The sequence below is a fragment of the Leptonychotes weddellii genome, chromosome 8 (assembly GCF_054177405.1).
Source record: "Leptonychotes weddellii isolate Sample4059 chromosome 8, ASM5417740v2, whole genome shotgun sequence".
Lineage (NCBI taxonomy): Eukaryota > Metazoa > Chordata > Mammalia > Carnivora > Phocidae > Leptonychotes > Leptonychotes weddellii.
In genome coordinates, this window is record NC_138376.1 from 67198664 (window position 1) to 67219110 (window position 20447).

The window sequence follows — 20447 nt, forward strand, 5'->3', positions numbered from 1 at the left end:
AGGTACCAGCTCGACCCCTTTCCAATGAATCTGGTGTCTTTTCTCCTCCCGCCCGCCAGAGGTGACCACTCAGAATCTGAATGTGACAGGATTACAATAGAAAAACTTCCTTATGGAATATCAGGGGGAGACTGTTCCCCCAGAGGGAGTGGTGGAGAATTTTGCTGTAGGAATGAGGGTGGTGCTGTACGGAGGGGAGCTCTAGAACACTAGGCTGAAAAGCCTGGACAATAGGAAGCCATTGCTGGTTGTCATCCATAGTGCCAACATGATGAAAAAATGGAGTTTTAGGAAATAGCTCAATGATCGAATGTAGGATAAGAACAAAGGGTAGAGGCAGGCAGACAGACTAGGCAATAGTGCAGCGTTCAGGTTTAATGTAGTAGTAAGTATTGGCCTTAGAATAGGAAAACAGGGTGAAGCAAAGGAAGAAGCAGGAAGATTTGGGGGGAGATGGAAGAGCATGTAATAGAGAAAAACAGAAAAATAGCAATGAATGGTAATGAGTTCATGAAGATGATTGATCTGATTTAGTATGGATGGAGGGATTGCGGCTCCTGACTTGTAATGATACAGGTTTCATTATTATTTTAAAGCCCTATCCTAAAATAAAGTCTGTACATTGAGTATGGCTCTATGCTTTAAAGTTGGGCATCTGTCTTTCCCAGTGTCCCTTTTTTTTCATGCCTTATGTTTCACTGGCCTTGGTCTCCCCTGCGCTTAAGTCCAAGGACCTTCTCCTTCTGGCACATAGGGAAGCATAGCTGTTCTCCACCTGTGCTTTGGTAACAGGCACTAAATGCTTGGACCAGAAACATGTAATCAAGCAAAAACAGATAATAACCTAGATACGGCACTTGAGCTTTGTATATAATTCTTGATTATATGTAGTTTTTATGTAGTTTAGTAAAATATATTACTTTGTGTTAATGCAGAGCTTGAAGGGTAAATTTTTAAATCCCATACTCTTCTTTGAAAAGTAGAATCAAATGAAAAACAATTTCGGGTTGAATTTTGGAAAAAACAGTGCTCAAATCTGAATTTGAGCTTGTTTCTTTGAGCTACCAAAAGCTTGTTTTGAATGGCCAGATTATTTTGTAAATGTGTTGGTTTCTATGGTCAGGACATTTCTAGCCTCCAAATTGTGTGACGTTGAGGTTTTTAACATTTTTTTTTTAAATTATGAAACAACAGCAGTGACTCTTGATGTTTGCTGGCTATTTCGAATTTCTTTCCTGACATACCTTGGGCAAAGTTCTTTCAGAGCACAGAGATGGTCCCTCACAGACCACCAGCTCCAGCTTTATTTTGAAGGGTAAAGCTCTTCCAGGCCGGTCTTCTTTAAGAGCACAGTTCGTTGCCTGGAATGCTTTGAGATACTGCATTCCATTCTGAGTGCTTAAAAGCCCTCAAGTGGAAAACGCAGATCAGTCTCAAAGAACCAGCCATGTGTTCATAGCCAACTTCTCTGTGCACTTTCTTTCTGTTCCTTACTGCTAGACCAGCATGATATCAGTGCTGGAAAAAGCAAGCTTTATGTCTTTGCTGCTTTTTCAGTTTCTGTTGGGAGCATTGGTGTTGTGTTAATCAAAGGCTCATGGGAAATATAATGTCTGGTGCTGCTACTCAGAGCAGAAGAGCTACAATTGATTAGAACATGGAAGTCTTCTTGTAAATGCTATAAATTGCATTGTTGGGTTAGTGTAAAGCTACAGAAATGAAATACCTAAGTCTGTTTCTTCAAACAGTTAATATCCATCCTGTGGAGATGGAAATATCAAAGCAGAGAAGGGGGGAAGGCAATGAATGTTCAGCTGGAATAAAAAGTAGAACCGACTCCTTTGAGTAAGCTGATGCTTTTCTCTCCATAGAACTCATTTGGGTTAATCTTATATTTAAAGCTTTTAATATTCGGGCACCTGGGTGGCTCAGTCGTTAAGCGTCTGCCTTCGGCTCAGGTCATGATCCTGGGGTCCTGGGATCAGGCCCCACATTGGGCTCCCTGCTCTGTGGGAATCCTGCTTCTCCCTCTCCCACTCCCCCTGCTTGTGTTCCTTCTCTCGCTGTATCTCTCTCTGTCAAATAAATAAATAAAATCTTAAAAAAATAAAGCTTTTAATATTAAATTATAGATAAATGGCCATTTGGAAACATTCAAGATGGCAGAATGAAACAATTTGAACACATATTCTTATTACTCTACATTAACATAACGAATTTGAGATGTTCAGTCAACTCCTTCGAAAGAGAGAATAGAAAAAGGGGAAAAGACAAAAGCAATGTTCCAAGGAGCAGAATTAAAACAGAGAACACCCTTCACCTGGTCAGTTATTTCAGAGCAAGAGATAAGGCTCCTCATTAAGAACTAGCATCATAAAAAGTACTTTGTGTGAGGAAATTAAACAAGAAAGAAAAAAAGGTAGAGCAGGAAGCAAGGACTATGGAAAATGTTTCTACATTTTTCTAATTACTCACTTCATTTCCTGGAAAGGAATGGCTGCCCACTGGTGGGTTGATCTAGTTTAATATTTACCTCAAGTACAATTTTATTGCCTAAGCTTTATTAACAAAGTCAAAGTTACTGAGGAAAAGTGAATGAACATTAGAAAAATGTGGACTTTCTGATTATTAGTGGCTGTGTTAGAGACGTTGTCTAATTTTTCTCCTCACTTTTGCTGAATGATGAGAGGTTAACTTGGACAGGTAATGCAAACAAAGAGAACAGAAAAATCCAGCAGGCCTAGAGAGTCAGTTCAAGCAACCCCCTCCTTTTTTCTATTTTAGAAAATTGACTTGAGATTTATATAGGAAACAAATTTTGTCATCTGCACTCGACCTCAGATAGTGTGGAAAATCACCTAACTCCCACCTCCCCGAATCCTTGCACTTATTTTCATGTTTCTTCTTAAAACAGTTTCTGTAGATCAGAGGAGTAATCAGTCTTGCCCACAGCCACCTTCTCGAAGTGCCTGGCCCCAAGAGCAGAAGGATATATTTATTCACTCTTTGAGCTCTTGGGGGTGGGAAAGGGGAAATTTCCATCTGACCTTTCAGCACATTCCTTTTCTGAAAGTGACTTTTTCGGTGTGAAATCTCTAATGTGGTTGCATTTGACTGAAGTTATTTTATTTTTAGCCCACCTAGCAGTGAACCCAAATTTAATATTACTGCATGTGTGTGTATTGAGGGGTGGGCGGAGAGTGGCTTGACTGGTTGAACTGTTTCTGACGTTCAATCACGATTGTCTTATCGTTGCTGGCCTTGGTTTTCTGGAAGGTAAAAATACAAATAATACCTGACTCTTAATATCTGGCAATGGCATTTATAAATAAATTGTGACTTTGGTCATTGTGATTGCTGTTGTTATTATCAGCTACTACTATTACTTGTAGACCATGTACACGTCCAGGAGTAAGAAACTTACGGACTCTAATTGCAGTCTGGAACAATATACATTTAACCTTCCTGGAAATATCTTTATGCAACAAATACAGCAAATACAAATACATTTTAACTTTGTTTTAAAATAGATTATTGTGCCAGCCATTGAACTTCAAGGGCTGGACAAAATTATGCATCATTAGCAAGAAAAGCTTATGATCCACCTCCCTGCTTGCTATGTCTATTTCCTAAATGGAAATCTCCATACTCCTCTCTCATAGGACAGTGTACTGAATTCATATCTACCTATGACATATCACTCAACAATAATGACTGAGGCTCACGTCAGTTGACATGTGACTAACACCCTCAATATTATAAGGAATGGTCTCTCATCTCGTTTTTGCTCTTGTTCAGAAAATCCAATTAATTGCCTCTGGTGTGAAACATTGGGCTTACGGAAGAAGCAACAGAGGAGTCAGTTGAAACTGCTAACAATGCTGATTTGGGCTTTTGGAGGCAGATGTTCAGATTGTTCAGGGGCTGGGAAATCAGAGTGACAGATCCAATGGGGTTAATTTATTACCTTTGGAATTGGTGGAGGCTTTGTCCAGAAATGGGCAAGATCAGTGTTTCTCAAGCCCTAACTGGCTACGAATCATCTGAAGATCTTTTTAAAATTCAGATTCAGATTCACAAGTTAGAAGTCTTGAGATTCTGCATTTCTAACAAGCCCCTGGGGGATGCCAAGAATTCTATTTTAAGTAGCAAGGGATATAGTGGCTATTAGGAGATCTTTGGTAAAGGAAGAAAGTGTGTGCCAAGAGGTGAAGAGAGAAAAAGACAGAAGAAGGGACTCTGAATGGAAAGTTGGATCCTAGGCCCTGAGGCTGCTGAGGGTCAGGGGAGTTGTGTTTTCAGGAAGCAGATTCAGTGCCAGGAGAACCAAAGGACCTGTCGGGGAGAGGCGAGCCCGGTTGGCTCTCTAAACCATTTTTCTGGGGAGGCAAGTTGTATTAGACCAATGTTTCAGGATATGTATCGTGATTCACTGTTGGCTTTCTGAATGGCCTCTCCTGGTTAGAAAGCTCTTTCCATGGGTAGAATAGGATCTGATATCCCTCCAAGATAATGAGAGAACCCATATTGAAAATCTCTATGCCAGTAGAGGATTATAAAGAGAAGAATTCTTAAAGTCAGGTGTGGGTTCAAGACCCAGCCCCATTAGTTACAAGTTGTTTCTGGCAAGGTTACCCTCTCTAAAACTCAATTTTCTCATTGGCAAAATAGGGCTAACCAACTGGTTATCCAGATATAGTTCTCTTTATGTCCAAGGGATCATAAGCATTGTGCTTGGTCTGTCAACGTTATAGAACTGATTTCCCACTTATAGGCACTGAGACCCAAGGTGTGCTACATTAAACAAGTTTCCTTCCTTTCATCAGTATATTCTCTTGGACCCTGTACTTGGAGTTCAGACTTAGTTTTATTAACTATTACACTCCTTGCTAAGCAAATAAACATGGCATATAGGCTTATTTTCTAATCTATAGAAAGATGTTAAGATGAGAATGAGTTTGGTGTGTTTCAGGGACAAAAAGACTTCTGGTATAGTTCAACGGAGTAGTCAAGAAACAGTGATATGGGGTGAAAACTGAGATAAGCAGGGGCCAGTTCACGTAAGGCTTTGTAAGCTTCAGAAAGGATTTCAATTTGGGGCTCCTGGGTGGCTCAGTTGGTTAGGCGTCCAACTCTTGTTTTCGGCTCAGGTCATGGTCTCAGGGTCGTGGGGCCGGTCAAGCTCCATGTCAAGCTCCATGTCAGGCTCTACTCTCAGCATGGAGTCTGCTTAAGACTCTCTGTCCCTTTCCCTCTGCCCCCTCCACCCCTATGCTCTCTTTCAAATAAATAAATAAATCTAAAAAAATTTTTAAAAAAAGAAAGGATTTCAATTTTATTAAATCAGCAGCGATGCAATTGAGGTGCCTAATGATTAAATGAAAATAGCAATCATACCTAACATTTATTGAAGGCTTACCCTATACCAGGCGTGGTGTTAAGGGTTTTCGTCTATGTTAACATTTAACCCTCACGTTAACCATATGAGTTGGGTACTATTATTACCTTCATTTTATAGATGAGTAAGTTGAGGCTCAGGCGGTTAATTCAAATGCCCAAGGTCACTAGCTGGCCATTAATAGGAAACAAGATACCACCACACCATACCCTTCTCAATCCACTGCAGCCTATTTCCATCCATTGTTTCAGTTTGGGGTTGTTAAGTTGGCAGTGAGTACTGATGGTCATGCCACCTCGAAGCTGCTGGTCACGCCAGCTCCCACGCGGTGGTCAGCATGGACGTGAACCTGTCTTGGCAGCTCTGAGAGAAGCACGCGCATCTTGTCACCTGGACCATCCCGTCATTTTCCCATCTGCACAGCTCTGCGTGCACACATGCCAAGTGCCTATGTCATCTTTATGACTCTACCTCCTTCCCTCAGGCCACAGCGAATCCCTGCTTTTCATTAGGTGGCGTAATGAATCCATCTGCCCAGCGGTGCCTCGGAGCAGCAGCCCCTCACCACACACACCTGTTCCCGCAAAGCTGCAGCGAGCGGCACGACCTCTCGGGGATCGCAGACACTGGGAGAGGCTTGGTTTCCATGTCAGTGCACATCTCTCCCTTCCTCCCTTTGTGTGGCCCAACAGGGAGATACAATATTCCTGAGCATTCGGGGACAATTTTGAAGGGCAGTCCTATTGACTGGCCTCCTGGAGTGGACGAAAGATGACAACAGGTACGAATTTTATGGATCAGATCGCATCTCTTTTACAGCACCTTGTCCTCAGAGTTTCACCGCAGCTCACGAATGTGACTAACACAGGAAATTGGGAAGACTGGTTACCAGCAGGACAGAGGCCCAGGTTTCTGATTCTGCAGGCCCCGCGCTTCATTCACAAAGTTGAAAGAGCCACTCTCGATTCAAAGGGAGGCTGTGGCCACAGAGAACTCAAATGGCAAATCTGAGACCCCACTCAGAGTTGGCAGAAGACAGCAAGATCAAGCTTCTATTCCAGCCCCCAACGTAGGACCATTGCTGCAGCAAGGCTCTCAGGAATTGGCATACGAAGATATTTCATCAGTCGTGTCAAAACAACGAGGATAAAAATAATCACTACAGACGGAGGCCTTGCCATTGAAGAGATGCAGCATCATTTCTGGGAACTGTAAGAGCACATAATGCCCATTGTCCTCTTAGTAACTGCCTTGGTCCCCAAGGGTCCTAATGGGGAAGGGGCTTAATGAGCTTTGGCACACTAGAAAAGAAGGAACTGAAACAAAATATCTATTGTTCTGAATAGAACCAGAATGATCCCCAGGACAGAAAACTCTGGAGTTCTATAGGAAAAAGTGGTCACGACTGGTGAGAGGAAGATACTCTCTATTGGGAGGAGTATACAGAATTATCAAAATACATAACAAACCCTCCGCTTTGTTCAACAACTATTTATTAAGCCGGCACTACTCTAAGCATGAAGGATACAGCTGTGAATATGACAAAATACCTGTTCTCGGGCTGACAGTTCAGTGGGGGCATAAGATAAACAAGAAAAACATGGAGTGGAAGGTGGTCTGCATAGAATTACTACTGGGGAGGGTGGAGGAGAAAGAAAGAGACTGAGGTGGTCATGGAAGTCTTCCTTAAGGAAGTGACCTTGAAGCCAATGTCTGAATGTCAAGGAAGAGCCAAATATGCCAAGTTGAATGGAAGAGGATTCCGGGCGGAGAAACAGTTTCCAGGCTCTAAGCTGACCATGAGCTTGGTATGTTTCAGGGACAGAAAGACACCCTGATGGGTTCAAGCTGGGTACGTGAGAAAAAATGATAGGGTGTGAGATCTGAGAAGCAGGCAGGGGCCTAGATCACATAGGGGAATCTAAGCCACAGAAAGGATTGAACAAAGCAAGGAGACCAGTTAGGAGGCTACTGAAGTATTCCACAGGAGAGGTGAGGCTGACTTCTTCCAAAGTGTGTCACCAGAGGGATGGGGAGAAATGGATAGATTCAGGCTACATTTTAGAGATAGACTGAAGAAGTTCTGCTGATGGTTTGGACGTAGGGATGATGCAAAGAAAGTTATCAAGCGTAATTTCCAGATTTTTTGTCATCAGCAAATGGTACCTTTTAATGGCACCAGTTGGTGATGCCACTAGGGTATCATTTACCGAGAGAGAGAAGACGGGTGGAGAATCTTTGGAAGGGAAAATCAAGAATTGGGATTGGCCCTAAATTGAGAGGCTTGCCTAATGTCTATGTGGCAATGCTAAATCACCCAAATAGTTGGTGCGGGGAGTGGCAGGTAGTGTAGATGAGCCACACTAGAAAAGTCACAACACTGGATGAGACCACTGAGAGAGTGGGTGCAGACCTGGAAGAGAAGGGCTCATTGCATAAACCCTAGGCCACTCTGACACTCACAGGTCAGAAAAATGGACCAAATTTAGTGAAAGAGCTGTACAAGAGGCAGCTGGCAAGTGGGAAGCAGAACCCGGAGAGTGTGTTAAGAGTGGTGAGCTCTGTGGACTTCTGCTGAGAGGCTGAGTATGAGGAGGGCCGGGAATGCACGTCGGCTTCTGCAGCATGAAGCACCGCGGAGCTGGAACCCAGAACAGGTGGGCTGAGGAGGGTGTGTGAGGGGAGGGGTGGAGGCAGTGGCCATAAGAAACCACGTCAGGAAGTTTTGCTGTGAAGGAGAGCAGAGAAATGGGGTCGTGGCTGTGTGGGAATATGGGGCCAAGAAAGGATTTTTTTTTTCTGTCTCTATTTATAATATGGGAAGTACAAGATCACACTCTGGTAGACAGCGTGAAATGGATGATGCTGAAAAGAAGGAAAAATTGGAGGCACAAAGTCCCTGAGTGAGACGGGTGAGGGAAGATGGGAGCTGGGGGGCAGTCGGTCTTAGGAGAATGGGACTCCTGAGCCGTTGAGGACCTAGGGTGGGGGTTTTGGTGGTGACGTGAGAGGAGATCTTTCTGGTCACTTCAGTTTTCTTGAGGAAGTGTGAGGCAAGGTCACCAGCAAACACTGGGGTGGAGAAGGTGTGAAGAGAGAAGATGCTCAACCGTCACTTAGAAGAACGGGACAGCAAACACATGGAGAGCAGGCAGGGCTCCCAGGCAGTGCTGAAGGTCACTGGAGCCTTGTGGTCTTGAATCGGAGTGCAACTAGTCAGGAGAGATGTGTTGAAGGAAAGTTACAAAATATGGATGTGTCCCCATAGTTCCGACAGCGCTTCTTACCTGCACTGTCTCGTGTAGCCAGCAGCATAACCCCAGGGGACGAGGAGGAGGCATGAATACCATCCCTTTAGAGATGTGCACAGTGTAGCTGAAAGAGATCAAATGTCTGGCCTGCATCTGACTCTAAAGCTCAGGTTCATTCCATCACACCAGCATCGGTGGAAATGACTTAGCAGCTAGAGCGACCACAGAACACAGTACAACACAGACCCGTGGCCTTATCTGTTTTTGAAAAGATTTTTAAAGTTGATGCTGCAGCAGAACATGACTGAAGGGTTTGTTGATGGTGACTTATAATAGAATTGTTAAAAAAGTCCTTCCAACATGCCCCAAAGAAAAATACGGTTGACAAGTGTGGATGATATATGGTTAAGAGGGTGGACTTTGGTATAAAATTAACTAGGTTCATAACAAGTTTTTTTTTTTCTTTTAATTTAAAAATGTACCTAGGTTAAAAAAAATAAAAATAAATATTACCTAGGTTCAAAGCCTGGCTCTATCAGCCATGGGCCTTGGGGCTTCAGACAAGTAGTTTAACTTCCCAAACTCAGTTTGCTTATCTGTGAAATGGTCATGATAATATTATCCTCCCTCATGGAGTTGAAGATTAAATAAAATAATTCCCATAAAGAATACAGCACAGTGGTATATAGTTAGGCATCATTAAAGCTATACCATTATTATTACTAGTGAAAACTAAAAATGCAATGTGAGGATGGGCCCCTGTAAAATTGCTTCAACAGATACTACAATGTGAACTCCAGCAATTATTTCTCAAAGGTGGTTGATTAAGGAATTAACACAGTACTCTCTATATGAACCTAAGATTATTTAGCAATGACTGCCACCAAGTAGACTAGAATAGAAGCTTAATTGATAGGCTAACAGACTTGGCTCATAAAACAAACATTTTGCTGCTGGCTAAAAACAAAAACAAAAAACTCAAGACCTTATGCATATTTATTTATGCACGTAAATATCTCATTTAAAAATCTATACAGCAAATTTAAGCAAATATGTAATACTGACAAAGTAACTACATATAATTTGAAAAATTACAAATTCAAAGTAAACATGTTGGGTCAGCAATGTGAGCGATTCCGATCTTACCATGTGGGCACTTTATATCACATTATAGCAACATTTCCAAAGATGAGGAGTTAGCTGGCTGTCTTCTCCTCAGGGAACTCTAGCCTGTCCACATGTGCGTATGTGAGGCTTAGCTGATGAACCCCTACTGTCTTTTGAGTTTCTAACATCGTCATCCAAGTTATTGAAATAAGGCCATAATGCAGTGGGTTCTGGTATTTCTGGTCCCAATGCACACTGAATGCTGGCTTATCCAGACCAAATGTTATAGAAAATTAAAGAGGAAGCCCGGGTAACTTACAGTAGAGGGTTGCGTATAAATCCTGGGTTTTATGGAGCCTGACAACTTTTTAAAAAAATTATGTGTAGTGATTCTGTTGTATTAAATAGTAGAGCTATGCCATGCTGCTCAAAGGGCTATTTTACCTTCCCAGTCTGACTCTTGGCGGATTTGCTAAATTTAGCTCTCTGCTAAGGAAGGAACGTTCTAGTGTAGTTCTCCCTCGGCCCTCTCCCTCACAGGCATCTGTGCAGCTTTAAAACTTTGTGATGCTCTGACCTCATCCAAGGGCCTATCTCCAGGATTGGAGCCCAGGCACTGGGCAGTTTAAAGAGATCTGCTGAGGGGCACCTGGGTGGCTTAGTCAATGCCTGGGTAACTCAGTCAGTTAAGTGGTTGAGTCTTGGTTTTGGCTCAGGTCATGATCTCGAGCTTGTGAGATCGAGCCCCGCATTGGGCTCTGTGAAGAGTCTGCTTCAGATTCTCCCTCCCTCACCCTCTCCCTGCAGCTCATGCTCTCTCAGTCGCTCTCTCAAATAAATAAATAAAATCTTTTTTAAAAAAGAGAGAGAGATCCACTGTGATTATGCTGTACATATGCACTCTAGAAGTCGAGAATTGCATCCAAAGCAAACCTCTCAGCTTTCATAAGCTACTATATAAGTATGTGTCATACATTCATAGATATATGTTCATTTTCATTAAAATATTTAGGATTTTTTAATGCCTAAAAGCTTACGCTTCTGAAAGTTTGATTAGGAAGTCAAAGTGATTGTGGATTTTTCTGCTACATCAGCAAGGTATTTCAGAAGCTTATCACAAAGCTCTTTATCAGATAAGAATGTTTTCAGCAATAAACAATAGAAAACTGATCTGAGTCACTTAAACAATTTGAAGAGTATTTTTCTTCCAAAACTAAGAAGTCTGCAAATAGGTAACCCAGGACTAGTGCAGCAGCTGAATAATGCCAGTGAGACCTGAAAATCTTTTTTTTGTTCTCCAGACGTCATTACCATGTGGCTTGTTGCTTCATGGCTACAATATGGCTGTCTCTGCTCCAAGCATCACGTTCACATTCAAGGCAGGAGGAAGGAAAGGAAGAGTGGCGCTAGTCATGTCTTTATCAGGAAGAAACATCATTGCTCACATCTCATTGGCCAGAACTGTGTCTTACGGAAATCTTTTGCTGCCAGGGAGATTTCTTTGCCTCCACAGTAAAGGAACAGGGAGGCAAGAGGGTAGGAATGGCCAGCCAATGCCAACTGCCATATTTTGTATATCCATAGGCCTATTCCTTTAACATCCCTGGCATTAGTGAAGGAGTCTTTTTTTTTTTTTTAAGTAAGCTCCATGCCCAACATGGGGCTTGAACTCAGGCCCCGAGATCAAGAATCACATGCTCTACCAACTGAACCAGCCAGGCCCCCCAGGGAAGGAGTCTTAATATACCTCTCCAAATCATTCAGTTTTTAAAATTAGCTTTACTGTCATTGTTTATATTAAAAATGATAATAGCAGCTATAACTATCATGACTTACTGGGTGCCAGGCATTGTGCTAGCTGATTTTTCTAGTTACAGTAATCCTCCCTGCAAGGGGAAAATCACTGTCCCTATCTCAGAGACAAGAAAATAGGCTCCCCAAGGCTGGAGAGGGCAAATGGTTCGCCCAAGGCTACATACTAAGAAGTGATGCAGTTAGTGAACAGTAAGTCTGTATGGCTCTAAAGCTCATGCTCTTCCCAAAGCAGGCGCTGCCTCCATACCTGGATCAAGACCGGCCTCGAGTGATCCACACACATGAAGGAATATAGATTTTTCATAATCACCACACATTCTTTTTATAGCAGGCTGCATCTATTACCCACTTGCTGCCCTCTTCCAACTCCTTGAAGTCACTCAAGTGAAAAAAAAAGTCATCCTGATGTTGAGGACATCTGCCGAGTGATGTTGGTAACTGAGCCCGAGCAGTCAGCTCGCTCTGGGACTCCGTGCTGGCCCCGCATGCGCACCTTGTCCCTGGGCGCTCTCATTCCTGCCACAGGGCATGCAGCTTGGCAGCTTCATGTTGCCATCTTCCCAGGAATTCAGCCAGGGCTCTGGGAAATGCAGGGGCCATGCAGTTTGAAAAGAGGAAGTGCTACAGTCATGTCAGTTCTCAAATAGGAATGGATTTTTCAGTGGCAAAGTCAAGCCCTGATTCCTGGGGGAGACAACGACTGGGCGATGGTGCTCTGTGAAAATGATCAGGGAGCTCCACAAGGCCATTCGGCAACCCTTGGATACAAGTCTGTGGGAGGCTGGCACCAGGAGTGGACCCACCTCAGGCAGAGTAGGCCTTTCTTTTTCAAGTCTGATTTACAGGAGATGTGCCAACATGCAGCGGAGAAACTAACCTCTGGCAGCTCCGTAGATGGAACTTTCTGTAAAAAGAGGAGCCCACTGCAATGGTGAGGCTTTCCTTCTGCTCTAGAAAACCCATGGGGACATTTTTCTACGGGGTTTATAAAGCCAACATTCTCAAGCTTTAGAGACCAGCCTCTAATGGCCTTGGGATTCTCTCAGACACTTTTGAAGTCCTTGCTGTGAGGTCCCCTTGAACAGTCAGAAGGGAGATGGGGGTGGAGGGAGTCTCTGGGGCATCTATTTCAAACCATGGAAGCCCAGGTAACTATAATAAAAGCCTGCATCTGCAGGCTAGTCAGTGCTTAGAATTCTCTTGAGACTCAAAGGTTAATTAGAAAATATTTTCCTGATTCTGACTCTTGCCAATACTCAGTTTTGCTTGCATCGGTTGCTTCCTCTGAGGAGGCAGAGGATCAAAGGTAGCTTAGAGACAATGCCTCTTCTGTCTGCCAAGGAGATCCCAGTAGCCTCTGGCTTCTTTGGATTGGTGCAAGCCAGAATCAGGACTTTCTTTCAGGTGACCCACTTGCTTACTTGTCAGGCTTGGATGACTTCGGCAGTCAGCCCCCATAAAAGACCCGCAGGGACTGAGAGCCACAAATGCACACTTATTCTTCTTTTGGCCACTGCAAACAAAGGCAATTCTTTGGTTCTGCCAACTCTCTACCTTACCGGTGGCATCTTCATCCATTGGCAAGGAGTCCCATGTACTAGGGACTCAGTCTCCACTGCCTACAAATGCTGGTAGATTGGGGGGCATGGTGGGGAATCTCTGTACTCGAAGTCAGCCTGGAGCTCTGCCATGATTTCACAGCCAGAGATGAACTACATTCTGCCTTTAAACTCTAGAAAATTCCTACATTACTTGGTTCTAATAATGGGACTCTGAGGTTTCTAAATTCATAAATTTATAAATATTACTTGTCTCCTTTTCTAAAGCTAACAATTCAGATAAGGCTGTAAATATCTGAGGAGGGTCCTCTGAGGCAGCCCTCCAGGCTTAAAAATCTCTTAGGCTTTTCTTGCAAAGCAGCAGATGACTTGGGGTTTATCAAATTTTCCATTTCTATTTTTGTCTCCCTCAGAAGGAAATAACCTGAATCTCATGGCTTCTACTATTACATCTTCCAGTATGTCTCGTATCTTATTTCCCCTCACTCCTTTAATTCTTTGTGACTTTTTGCTCTTTCAAGGAGAAAAATCCTTAGGGTAGAGAAGAGAAACGGGCCTGCTTGTCCTAAAAATGGGCAGCCTTTCCCCAGGAGGCAGAAACATGTTTGACAGTTGGGGATGAGGCACGTTATTTTCTCAGTTTGCATTCAGCAAGTTTCTTTGTGATATCACCATCTCTGTCTTCTTGTTTTTGGGCAATTCAGCAGGAAATGAGCAGCACACTACCTTGCCACAAATGTGGCAGAATGGGGGGGACTGGTTTAACCACAGACCTCCAACAGGTGAGGTTGCCTGAACAACTCAATTAGATTGGGATTTCTGTTTTAACTGTAAACACAGGCACTCCAGCGGCATGAACAGAGGGTCCCTAAGTCCCTTCAGTGGCAGATGCATTTGGAGATGTCTATCCAGCTCAAGGTCATTTCCCCTTCTCTGGAGATGACCTTCACTTCACCATCTCATTCTCAGCAGTTGGCCTCCAGAAGCCATGCTCATTTTTTGTGACCCTGCCTTTCGATTTCTCCTTTGTGGATTTAAAAGTGGGTTTCCAACTCACTCTAAGATGATTGGAGATCTTCCCTCGTATCTTATCTTCTCACTGGGGTCAACTCTGATGAATATTCAAAATTGCATCTTGCCTTCCCCACCCCATGCCCTGGGTTCCCCAACGCCCTTCCTCTGCTCTCCTTTTCTTTCTCCACGTTCTTTGCATCTAATGTGCTGGAGTATGTGCTCGTTGGTTACGTTTGCACTCCATCTCCTGCTAGAATGTAAACTCTGGGAGCACAGGGGTCTGCTTTGTTCACTGATGCAACCTGAGTACCTGGACCGGTGCTTGGCACATACTCTATCCAACAAATAGTAGTTGACTAATAAAGGGGAGCTGCAGGGTGGTCATATTCTGTTACATGGTCTAGAGAAGCAGGAAAAGCCAGCACGGACCAAGAGAAGAAAGAAGCACGACTTACAGGGAGAGGTAAACAGGAGAACAAGAGATTTCCCTCTGAGTCCCAACCCCTTCTTGAGGCCAGGCTTCCCTCCTACCCTTGGGTTTCACAAGTCTTTGTAGTAAATGGCCACCCTTTCCTTTAAGCTAGCTGCAGTTGGTCTCTATGACTTGCAACAGAAGGACCTTGATTAATTACACAAACAGCCAAAAATCTCAGGCTTCCTAGAGCTTGCTAGTTTCTAGTGGAGGGAGACAGATAATAAAAAGAAGGGGTATAGTCTACAGCCATACCACTCTGAATGTGCCCAATCTTGTCTGATCTCCGAAGCTAAGCAGGGTCGGGCCTGGTTAGTACTTGGATGGGAAAAAGAAGGGGTATATATGGTAAGTCACATAGTGATAAGGAGTAAGGAAAATTAAATCGGGAAAAAGGGAGCAGGGATTTCTAGAAGGAAAGCATTTAAAATTCTTAGAGCTCCCATTTAAAATTCTCAGGAAAAGCTCCCTCCCCCCAACACACACACATATACACCCCGAGAATGTGATGTTTGAGCCAAAACCCAAAGCAGATGAGAATGCCAACAAAGACCGTGTGTGGGGAAGAGCTTTCCAGGCAGAGGGAACAGCAAATACGATGGCTTCAAGACAAGTGTGAGGAAGATCGAGGAGGCAGGAGTCCAGTGGGTGGAGAGGAAAGGAAGACAGAGAGGCAAACAGGTGGCGAGGGGTCCTGTGGACATAGTGGGAACTTCGGCTTTTACTCGAAGTCGGATAGAAAGCCACGCAGGATTTGAGCAGAGTTCTAGGTGTTGAAGGGATCTCACTGGCTGGAGCAGGAGATTGGCGTGGGAGCTGTGGTGGGCAGGGTAGAAGCCGACGGCCCTGTAAAGAACGACTGCAGTCATGCAGGAGACAGAAGGTGGCTCTGAACAGGACAGGGGTGGAGGAGGTGGTGAGAAGTGGCCCGACTCTGCGGACAGGAAGCTGAGCTGCACTCCAACACGTGAGGCAGTAGCGGGTCTTCTCTGGAGTGTGTGAGAGCAGCCGGGCTGTGGATCCGCTGTACCCCTGGCCCCCGGCCACCCCTCATGCGGCACCAGCCATGGCCTCTCCTGCTGGGGAGGCTGCGACCACCACCAAGTGAAATCCTGGAGAGCCTGCACACCTTTCCCACCTTGACTCCTCTGCTGGGCTGTTTGCTGAAAGGGAAGCCTTTTCACGCTTGTGGCCATGGCGTTGGGGAAATAGACCAGGAGTGGGACATGCGGATCCAGTCCTATGTTTGGCTCCGTCTGATTCAGACCTCAGTTTGCTCACCTGTGAAATGAGGGGTTTGACTTCCAAGATCATTCATGGTCCCTTCTGGTTCCAACAGGCCATGATTCTGAAGACTAAGTGAGTCCATCACTCAAGCCAGATCCAAACCAGGTGCTGCATGATAGGTCATAAAATAAGTGACGAATCACACTGGCGGTTACTGGAATGATGTAAAGAGCTCAGTGCTGCCTCAGGCTCTCAGCTACTAGACACAAAAATGGTCTGTGATAGATATTACTAACTGGAAAGAGAACAGGTCACAAAACTGAAGCTTAGATTACATGAATGTAACAAACAAACAGTGAGATATACCATAATGTGAGCAAGAGTTCTTTCTGGGAAGCAAAGTTATAGGTTTTATTTCCTTTTTCCTAGACTATTCTGCATTTTTGAAATCTTTTAATATAATTTAATGTATGCATGTATTCATAAATTTATGTACCATTCACAAATGTGGTCTTTGTATTACTTTTCCTATTTTGATTGCCCCCTTTTCTATTCCCCCTCTCCGTGTCTGGGCACACCACCCCCTAGCCCAGAAACCCATTTTCTACAATGAACATCAGTATTACATTAGTTGTCATCCATTCATTCCTTCAGAAAATGACTCCAAGGCACAGCCTGACCCCTCTACCTAGCATGGGAATCATCTTGGTTCTGACCTGTTTTTGATGGGCCAGGGAAAGGAATGAGTGACAAAACTAGAGATAAGAGCATGGGGGGATTCCTGTTTCTGTTTCCTGAATGAGTATCAGAAACCTTAGGACTAGGGGCGCCTCGGTGGCTTAGTCGGTTAAGCGTCTGCCTTCAGCTCAGGTCATGATCCAGGGTCCTGGGATCAAGCCCCACATCAGGCTCTCCATTCAGAGGTGAGTCTGCTTCTCCTTCTCTCTCTGTGATCTCTCTTGCTTTTGCTGTCTCTCAAATAAATAAATAAAAATCTTAAAGAAAGAAAGAAAAGAAAAAGAAACCTTAGGACTAATAGAATCTTTTGCAAAATGATGGGCCAGCTTTGAGAGAAGAGGAGCTTTAGACTCTCCTACCAGACTTTAACAGGGAAGATTTCCACCGGACATACGGGTTGTTAGCATGTGGTTCTTGTGCAGGGACCAGGGAACCTGAATGTGTGAGACTAGGCCTGGAAACACGCCCATTCCTGAGGTAAACTGTCCCATGACTTGACATAGAAACTGCAGTTAGGAGATGCCCCGTTGGTCATCCAGCCTAGAAAGCGAGTCTGTGGCAGGCAAGCCTCACCGCCAGGAACAGGATGTATGACGGGCCCCACGAGACAGAGCAGGATGTTGACAGGGTCACTTCCTGCCGAAGAGAATCACCTTGGAGACCCAGAGGGCTATGCTCTGGGCTACCTCAGTCCTTTGACTCTTTCCTAGAACGCAGATTTTTATACATGCATATATTTACCTGTACGTGTCTGTGTACATTTTTTCCTTCTTCCCTTTAATGCCTGACTTGGACTTTGATGGGGGTGAGAAAGGCCCCTGAGAACCGGCATTTTTGAAATCTTTTAATATAATTTAATGTCTGCATGTATTCATAAAATTATGTACCATTCACAAATGTGGTCTTTATATTACTTTTCCTATTTTGATTGCCCCCTTTTCTATTCCCCTCTCCGTGTCTGGGCACACCACCCCCTAGCCCAGACTAGGCTGTGTGGGGAGTGAGTTGAAGCTGCTCGGTTCCCAGGGTAAATCAAAGGGCCCCCGAGAAGGTCCAGGCAGCTGGGCCAGACACGCTGAAAATCACGGAATTACACAGCCCCCTTCCGGAGGCAAGTGATGCAAACAGCTCTAACAGCCATGGAGGAGCCTTGGAGGGCCTTCCTCCCGCCCGGCTCTCCCGGCAGGCGAGGAGGCTGAGGCCCAGAGACGTCAAAGAGAAAAACCCTGTTCCTCAGCAGCTCAGTGACAACGGATTTTGCCTGCCTAAGTCTCAAAGTGACAGTTCTTACTCAGGAGAGAGGAACCAAGACTAACTTCTCTTCTTCCTTTGTCACAGTAAAACCAAATGTGATCGACTCCTCCCAGGCTAGCTCTGAGTTGTTAGGACTCCCTTCGCCCTTGCTGAACCGAAGACTAAAGCGTTCTCCATCTTTCTCGTGTGTGGGGAAGGTCGGTGGTGTTTACCCTTAGGATATTTGTGTTAAAGTGCCTGAAAATTTTATCCTTGAGGTCTTCTGATTAGACTCAGAACCTTAACTTGTGGTTTGAGTTTCTCTTTCTTGGTGATTTAGTATCATTTTGGGAAACCCTGAGGGAGTGTGTTGGCCTAAATATAAATCCTCTCGAAACACCTCGAAGGACTGCTGTGGGGACACCCATGCCACAGAGTTGAGCTTCCCAGCAGCGGCAGGAGAACATGCTTCCAGACCATGAGTCTCTCTCCTCGGAGGTCATAAAATACACCACAGGATCTTCTCCTTTTTCACAAGCCCACTGAGTCAATAGCTCCTGTGTTAGCAGTTGTTAAAAAGTAATTTCTATACAGGAAAATTTCCTTCTCAGGCTAATATGAAGGAAGACCTGCCTGAATGAGGAGCAGAACTGATTTAAAGGATAAGGTGAAGTAAAAGAAGTTTACCCCCAAATATGTGCCTGTATTAAAATAAGGCACATACCAAAATCTTGTAAGTAATATACCCAACCCCTGGTGCACATAATATTCAGCAGAGGTTCGTTAAAAATATTTCGCATCACCTGTTTGTAGGACAGGTGTTCTGAAATGTTGAAAAGCCACCGTGTTCTCAAATGGTGATAAAATACCTCTTCACTCTTAACGAATTAGAGGAGAAACTACCAACATGCTACTGAGTGATTCTAGTCCCCCGGATGGACCTGTGAGAGGGAATTATGAGAAAACTCCAAATCTCTCTCGGGTTTTTGGGACATGTTTTCTTGAGAGAACATTCACATGATCTCCATCGTCTGAGACACCCTTGCTTCTTGCACAGTGGCCAACATATGAAACATGTCCTTTTTTAAAAAAAATTAGAGATCCTTTTGGAAAATACATAATTGGTGGAATAATAAGGGAAACCACAGTTCTGAGCTAACCCTTGGTTTTAGCTTTCACCTCGATGTAGAAATACACTAAGGGTAGTAAGCACCCATAAGGAGACAGATGGAAAAATGGTAAATCTGGAACACTTCTTCGAATGCAAAAATAATGCCTCAATCCTTCCATCAGCAAAGGAAGGTCACTGGATGGCTCCCACCCGGTGTGAGTCTCCCTCTCCTGGGCCTCTGATTTCCCTTGTGACCCATGCCTTCCCCGGGCCAGGAGGAGAGCAGAGTCCCCACTGCACGTCCTCCTGTCTGAGTGGAGGGCAAATGAGCCTAAGAGGCACCATTTCCTCAGCACTGTCCGCATTATCACCTGTGTCTAAAAACTGTATGTTTTGTTTGAGTATTGTTATAAAAATAGTTTGCTCCAGAGGAGAGATTGGCCTTTGTTGAAAAGTGCTCCTGGCACGCATCAAGATATTCTGTGGCTCCAAGCTCGTTGAGAAGGCAGTGTGTATCGGAGAGCCGGCAATAAAAGCGATGGTTGCTAAGGGAACAATCGAATTGCTGACACAGAGACAGATGATGGGCCTGAAAACTCTTTTTTTCTTCTCCTGCCACATGGAAAAGAAAGCAGATGAGTCAGAGGGAGCGGTGGTCGCTCCTTTCTGCCTGTTAAGAAAGCTAAATGGCTGGAATGGTCTATTAGCTAGCCTAATCGGAAGAATCTAGTGGTGGTGAAGGCAGAGAAAGGCTGAGAGCACTCTCAGCTGGAAAGTCGGGGATAAGCCCGGGAAGGCTAAGAAGAAAACGCCACCTACGAATGAGAAGAAGCGTGGAAGGCACTTAGTCGTATGTACGTGGACGCTTCTTCGAACACCTTCTCCTAGATACGGCGAAATGTTTTCGATTGGTTAATTTAGTCACTCATGTACCATTCTATTGCCATTTTTGAGACCCTGTTGTTCCTCTAAACACCTTTTTTGGAGGTATAATTACATACCTTAAAATTCATCCCCTGCACCTATGGAGTATAATGATTTTTAAAGTAATTTTAGAGAGTTTTGCAGTCATTTTCCCAATCCAGTTTTAGAACACTTCCATCTTGCCAAAATGTTCCCTTCTGCCCGTGCACAGTCAATCCCACTCCCAGCCCCAGGCAGCTAATGATCTGTTTTCCATCTCTAAGATTTGCCCTTTCCAGAAATTTTATCTAAATAGAATCATATGATCTGTCGGCTTTTGTGTCTGGCTTATTTCATTTCACATAATGTTTTTGAGGTTTGTCTGTATTGTACCACATATTAGTAGCTCGTTCTTTTTTTAATATTGAATAATATTCCATTGTATTATATATCCCATTTTGTTTATCCATTCAACAGTAGAGGGACATTTGGATTGTTTCCAGTTTAGGGTGATTATGAATAAGGCTGCCATGAGCATTCACGTCCTATAAGTCTTTGTGTGCACATACATTTTTATTTCTCTTGGGTACATCCCTAGGAATGGAATCACTGGACTATA

The 20447-nt window shown here is 44.1% G+C and overlaps 1 long non-coding RNA gene across 2 annotated transcripts in view; it reads left to right on the forward strand.

Moving 5' to 3' along the window:
- LOC115944989 (uncharacterized) overlaps positions 1-20447 on the forward strand; it is a 169180-nt gene that overhangs the window by 126215 nt on the left and 22518 nt on the right. The gene's annotated exons all lie outside the window — the stretch shown is intronic.